This window comes from Eurosta solidaginis, chromosome 2 (assembly GCF_040869045.1).
Source record: "Eurosta solidaginis isolate ZX-2024a chromosome 2, ASM4086904v1, whole genome shotgun sequence".
Classification (NCBI taxonomy): domain Eukaryota; kingdom Metazoa; phylum Arthropoda; class Insecta; order Diptera; family Tephritidae; genus Eurosta; species Eurosta solidaginis.
The window spans coordinates 235,501,317-235,508,789 of NC_090320.1; positions in this window are offsets into that span (position 1 = coordinate 235,501,317).

Consider the following 7,473-nt stretch of genomic DNA (forward strand, 5'->3'; position numbering starts at 1 on the left):
AATACAACTATATATTTTTAAAAATTTTATTTATTATACTCAGTTGAGCAGAGCTCACAGAGTATATTAAGTTTGATTGGACAACGGTTGGTTATACAGGTATAAAGGAATCGAGACAGATATAGACTTCCATATATCAAAATCATCAGGATCGAAAAAAAATGGGATTGAGCCATGTCGTCCGTCCGTCCGTCCGTTAACACGATAACTTGGGTAAATTTTGAGGTATATGAAATTTGGTATGTAGGTTTCTAAGCACTAATCTCAGATCACTATTTAAAATGAACGATATCGGACTATAACCACGCCCACTTTTTCGATATCGAAAATTTCGAAAAACCGAAAAAGTGCAATAATTCATTACCAAACACAGATAAAGCGATGAAACTTAGTAGGTGAGTTGAAATTATGACGCAAAATAGAAAATTAGTAAAATTTTGGACAACGGGCGTGGCACCGCCCACTTTTAGAAGAAGTTAATTTAAAACTTTTGCAAGTTGTAATTTGGCAGTCGTTGAAGATAAAAAAAAAAAAAAATAAATAAATGTAAGGCGCGATAACCTCCGAAGAGATCTAAGGCCGAGCTTCTCTTCCAATTTGCGTCGTGCTCCTCTTGATTTTTCCCAACAAATTGGCCGGACGGGACCTACATGTTTTATGCCGACTCCGAACGGCATCTGCAAGGCAGATGAGTTGTTGAGTCGTTGAAGATATCATGATGAAATTTGGCAGGAACGTTACTCCTATTATTATATGTACGCTTAATAAAAAAAACAAAAACGGAGAAGCACCACACCCACTTTAAAAAAATTTTTTTTTTTTAAAGTAAAAATTTAACAAAAAATTTAATATCTTTACAGTATATAAGTAAATAATGTCAACATTCAACTCCAGTAATGATATGGTGCAACAAAATACAAAAATAAAACAAAATTTCAAAATGGGCGTGGCTCCGCCCTTGAAATATTGGCAGGTATTATATATATAAATAAATTAGCGGTATCCAACAGATGATGTTCTGGGTCACCCTGGTCCACATTTTGGTCGATATCTGGAAAACGCCTTCACATATACAACTACCACCACTCCTTTTTAAAACTCTCATTAATACCTTTAATTTGATACCAATATCGTATAAACACATTCTAGAGTCACCCCTGGTCCACCTTTATGGCGATATCTCGAAAAGGCGTCTACCTATAGAACTAAGCCCCACGCCCTTTTAAAATACTCATTAACACCTTTCATTTGATACCCATATCGTACAAAACTTATTCTAGAGTCACCCCTGGTCCACCTTTATTGCGATACCTCGAAAAGGCGACCACCTATACAATTACCACCACTCCCTTTTAAAATACTCATTAATACCTTTAAAACAAATACTTTAAACAAAATACTCGTACAAACAAATTCTAGGGTCACCCCTGGTCCACCTTTATGGCGATATCTCGAAACGGCGTCCACCTATGGATCTAAGGATCACTCCCTTTTAAAATACTCATTAACACCTTTCTTTTGATACCCATATTGTACAAACACATTCTAGGGTCACCCCTGGCCCACCTTTATGGAGATATCTCGAAACGGCGTCCACCTATGGAACTAAGGATTACTACCTTTTAAAATACTCATTAACGCCTTTCATTTGATACCCATATCGTACAAACAAATTCTAGAGTTAACCCTGATCCACCTTTATGGCGATATCCCTAAATGGCGTCCACCTGTATAACTATGGCCCACTCCCTCATAAAATACTCTTTAATGCCTTTCATTTGATACACATGTCAAACAAGCACATTCCAGGGTTTCCCTCGGTTCATTTTCCTACATGGTTATTTTCCCTTATGTTGTCACCATAGCTCTCAACCGAGTATGTAATGTTCGGTTACACCGGAACTTAACCTTCCTTACTTGTTTTTATTTTAATTTTATAAATACTCTAACACTAAAATTTTCATTTTGAAATAATATTAAAAAATAAAGTAATTCGAAAAATAATTTACAAAAATAAAGTATATTTAAAAGGATGCCATTTTAATAATGACAATTTTTATTTTAAATATGGTTAAAATTATGGCACAAACGCAATGTTCTTAGTAGTATTTTATCTGTTTAATTTGGATTTTTGTTTGTAATAGATTGTACAAATCAAATAATTGTAAATTACACAAAATTTTTTTAGTATTAGCACTTTTTTTATTTAAATTTTATTGGTTGTTCTAGTTGTATGAAAACGCACTGAATTAAATTTTTAAAATTAATATTAAACAGTATTCAATGATGTGATGATTCGGAGCAGGATCGTGTGCACATTTGCTGAAACCAGAGATAGTCTGCAATTGGTTCAGGCAACTAAAACAAATTTTCTTTGGTAGCACGTCACTTAGCTGCACTTCTATTTGTGGTATTGTATTGATCAGTAGTTTTGCGATACGTAAAGCGCGACATTCAGCAGTTGTATAAAATTTAGACTTAGATAAATTTAGGTCCGTTGGTAGGATCGCCATTATATAGTTCATAATACAACTATATATTTTTAAAAATTTTATTTATTTTTATTTTAAAATATTATTATTAACATGGAAAATTTATAAATACTCTGACACTAAAATTTTCTTTTTGAAATAATATCACTGGTTTACAGCGAAAATGCACCAGAGACGCCATTATGAAATTCCTATGTAAAATCACCTTCCTGTACTCCTTCCCCTACTGTACCAGTAGGGTACTTAAGTATTAAATGGATATATTTGCTTGAATGCTTATAACTTTTTTATTAGTCCATCGATTTTGTTGAGTGGAAGCTAATTGTTTTTGTAATAAAACAGAGATTAGAGAGAAAAAACAAATCTGCAAAAAAATAAAAAGTCTTCGAGATCCTTCCTCGAAAAGTACAACTATTTTTATATTTTTACAAAAAAAAAAATGGAAAAAATCCGTAATTATAGCTTGTTATCTTTGAATCTGTAGGGGCTAGCAAAAACTGTTGTATGCGCGGTTTATAATTTTTTTTTATTACCTTTGAAAAGCTTCAAATCGTTTTGGAATTGCTCAATTGTTCTTCAGATATATATGACTAAGTGGACCCATTTTTTTTTTTTTTGGGAAAACCCGTTATTCGTAAATATCTCAAACACGTTACCATAGAATTAAAAATAACCTTGATTTTCGAAATCAGGGGGTGATTTTACATAGGAATTTCATAATGGAATTGGAATTTGTGATCCAGTGTATTCAAAAATAAAGTAATTCAAAAAATAATTTACAAAAATAAAGTATATTTAAATAAAGTAAATAACTCTACAGTCGGCATCCTGAAAGTACCTGTAGAAGGAGGCTGTTTATATTCTACCGTCGAAGCATCAGCGCAAAAGGACATTGATCTGCGCTGACTGAGGTTTGAATAGGAAAATGGAAAAAAATGGCTGGATATTGAAACCTCATAATCATCCCGATTGTCTTTGAGACTCCATTGTCCTGGAGCAGCCTAGCTGTTTTCTCTATGACACAGAACTCCACCTCGAAGGTACCGTGAGAGTTAGGAGCTTAAGTATGATACTGATTGACCTGTAGATGTCGCAAACAGAGTCCCAGTTCTTTTATAAATTCTTGAGTCTTCTGTGTAGAGTGGACCGCAATGCTACTTCCATTGTCTAAGTCCTCCTTCCCTTTATCCTCGAAGCGTACCTCACATTTTGTATCCTGAAAAGCCGCAGTATCATAGTTCATGTCAGACGTTAGATCAGTTTTGGAAGCGTCTGATTACCCGCTTGCATGTCAACACCTTTAAGTGATCATAGGCGGCTTAGTACCAGCGAGAGATAATGTTTAATCCGTCCTGATTTATGCTGTGCACTGCCGCCGCTACTCACGTATGTTTATACATTTTAAGACATGAGATGTCCTTAGCAGGACATGATTCCGGTGCGATCCAGTACCGGCACCTTGTGGTACAACCCCCACTGCCGCGGTATTGACCTTTACTGACCCCTCGAAATTTCGAAGAAAACTACCAATTTGAGTGGATGGAGCTGTTTTAGTCCTTCATATTAGAAATAAGGACGTGTTTGTTCAAACGGTAATATGAAAAAGATTTGGTTATTTTCTATCTAAGGCTGGTTTATGCCTCTAGTGCGTTGCGATTAAAATGTTTATTATACGGTATCGTGATCCGATTAATTTATCAGGAATCTAGTGGGACGAGTCGAAACTTTGTGGCATGCCGCCTATAACGCGAATACTTTAATTCGCAGCTAATATTTCATACTATAGCAGCAGCCCCTTGAAATAAATCCGTATGAATCTACCCAGGTAAAATAATATATTTGACGAGAGCCTCCAGCGTTCACGAAGGGCCTAATGCCAGCGGTACAAGGCGAGCCAGACTTTTCTAGCTCCTTTCTCAATATTTACTTCCGTGAAAGACTGTGAGGGAGTTTAATGCCAAGGTACTTAATCCGATAGTAAAAGCGATACTCCGACAATTGAAGGTGGTCTGTATACGGGGATCTTGTACTTTATCTTGAATGGGACTAGCTCATTTGTTTCAGAGTTAATAGCTTGTTGGTAGAATTCAGACCACCATCACACTCAGTTATCCTTAGGGTGGCCGCCGTGGTGTGGTGGTAGCATGCTCCGCCTATCAAACTGAAGATCTTGGGTTCAATCCCCGGGCAAGCAACATAAAAATTTAAGAAACAAGCTTTTCAAGTATTAGAAAGTTTTTCTAAACGGAGTCGCCCCTCGGCAGTCATTTGCCAAGCACTCCGAATGTATTTCTGCCATGAAAAGCTTCTCAGTGAAGCAAATGCCGTTCGGAGGTTACATAAAACATGTAGGTCCCGTCTGTTTAATTTGTAGGAAAAATTGAAAGAAACACGACACAAGTTGGAAGAGAAAATCTCTTCGGAGGTCATTGCGCCTCACATGTATTTTTATTTACCTCATGGTGCCTCGAAATTTCCCGCTAATAGGCGTTAATATTCTCTGATGGACTGATCACGAATGAAAAATATCCATAAATATCCCAGTTTTATGGTATGAAAAAGGCCGAAAACTTTAACATGGAGGTCAGAAATTATTGGGGTCACAAGTTGCCATCGCCTTCGCGGATATGTGATGGTTTGGCGGAACTCACATTTTTATATATGCACTTTGTAGATGGTTGAGTTCACGATATTTCGGGATATTTTCCAACCTGTTTCGGGATTATTTCGAAACAATATGAGCATTGTTTTCAAGACTATATCAGAATCCTTGCAGGACTATTTTTCAGGTTATAACAATCATTACAGAGCTATAACGGTATAATTCTCTGATTATTTCGGGATATATTGGGATTATTTCAAGACTATTTCGGGATTAATGCGGAATTATTCCAAAGTAATTTCTGGGTTTCTTTCCAATTAAAGCTAGGAGTGTTTCGGAACAATTTCCGGATTGCAATCGTGATCATTGCGGGATAGTTTAGGAAGAATTTTGAGAGCGTTTTGGGAATATTCCAGATTGATTTTGCAATTATTTCTGGTATAATTTCAAGATCACTTTTGGTTCATATCCCCACTTAGAACTCTGAAATACGGTTTCATTACTAGGACGACGAAAGGTGATGAGTAGTTACTTACAATTTATGTAACACCAGGGGGTGCTATGTACTGAGTCCGTATTCACGAGTTCAATTTCCCGTATGGGCAATTGCCACTATTTGCCTGACGGGATGCCATTATTGCCATTAACATGAATCTTCGTGTTAGTTTTTGAAAAAAATTAATAATTTTTTATGATAACATCTAGAATCTAGACGGTATGGCTCTAGGAGCGTGTTTCTTCAGTTGTTTTTTCTTTTGGCATCATAGCGGCGTCCTCAAACGAATTTTGCCGACATGCGAATAGGAGCCCAGCATTAAACACCAGCCATAACGGAGCTAAAAATATTAAGTGGGTGAACGTTTTTCAATTCGACATCTAATTTCCGTTGAAGTGGATTTCTTTTTTTGTTGTATCGAAATTTAAAAGTGGAGTGAGATTTATAGATGAAAATGTAATGATGAGCATGGTATTGTGTGTTTGTTGTTACAAAAACCCACCTTTATGTGGCGTAATAAGGGTGTGCAAATAGAAAATTAATTTATTGCATTTAAATATGCACAATATATACATATGTACATATATACACAGACAAAAAGGTCAAAGGAGACAACCGTTAAGGGTTAATTTTATTTATTTGTATATTTGTTTCCAAACCCATTAGCTTTTTGTTCGATGGCACTCATCACACTTGAGCGGAAATGCTAAATAAATGAAGGGCGACCGCAACATTCACGCAAAACAGGATGACAGTGAGTGTTTTTTGTAGTTAACGGAAATGTGAAGCGTTGTAAAGAGGTCATGGAAAACTGCTAGGTACTCAAAAGTGTGTTTAAAGGGTGACTTTTTTGAGTTGTAGAACTTAAACTAAAATAAAATGGTAAAATGTTTTTTCCGGGAAGTTAATTAAATAATATAAACTAGCAGAGTACCCGACGTCGTTCGGGTATAAATAAAAGCAGTACTATATAGACTAATATATTAGACTAATCCCAACCCCCATTTGTATGGGAGATTCAACGCCCCTTTTTCGCTATCACCAATTTTTCCCTAGGGTGTAGGGATTAGCCTTATATCCCTCCTCACCTAATTTCAGTCGTCTAGCTTTAATACTTTCAGATATATTGACTACGAAAAATTCCAGTTGTATGGGAGGTGCGACGCCCCCTTGTCGAAAACTTTTTTTATATAGCCTACCATAGATTCACGCACTCAGGGTATTTCATGGAAAAATTTCGTTCGATTCCATTATGCGGTTTAGGCTGCAAGTCCAAACATACATACATACATAATTTCACAAATATATAGTAGATATAGTTTAAAACAAGTAAGGAAGGTTAAGTTCGGGTGTAACCGAACATTACAAACTCAGTTGAGAGCTATGTTGACAACATAAGGGAAAATAACCATGTAGGAATATGAACGGAGGGTAACCCTGGAATGTATTTGTATGACATGTGTATCAAATGAAAGGTATTAAAGAGTATTTTATGAGGGAGTGGGCCATATTTCTATAGGTGGACGCCATTTAGGGATATCGCCATAAAGGTGGACCTGGGCTGACTAGAATTTGTTTGTACGATATGGGTATCAAATGAAAGATGTTAATGAGAATTTTAAAAGGCGTGGACTTAGTTCTATAGGTGAACGCCTTTTCGAGATATCGCCATAAAGGTGGATCCGGGTTGACTTTAGAATTTTTTTTGTACGACATGGGTATAAAATGAAAGGTGTTAATGAGTATTTTAAAAGGGAGTGATCCTTAGTTCCATAGGTGGACGCCGTTGCGAGATATCGCCATAAATGTGGACCAGGGGTGACTCTAGAATGCGCTTGTACGTTATGGGTAATGAAAGGTGTTAATGAGTATTTAAAAGGCAG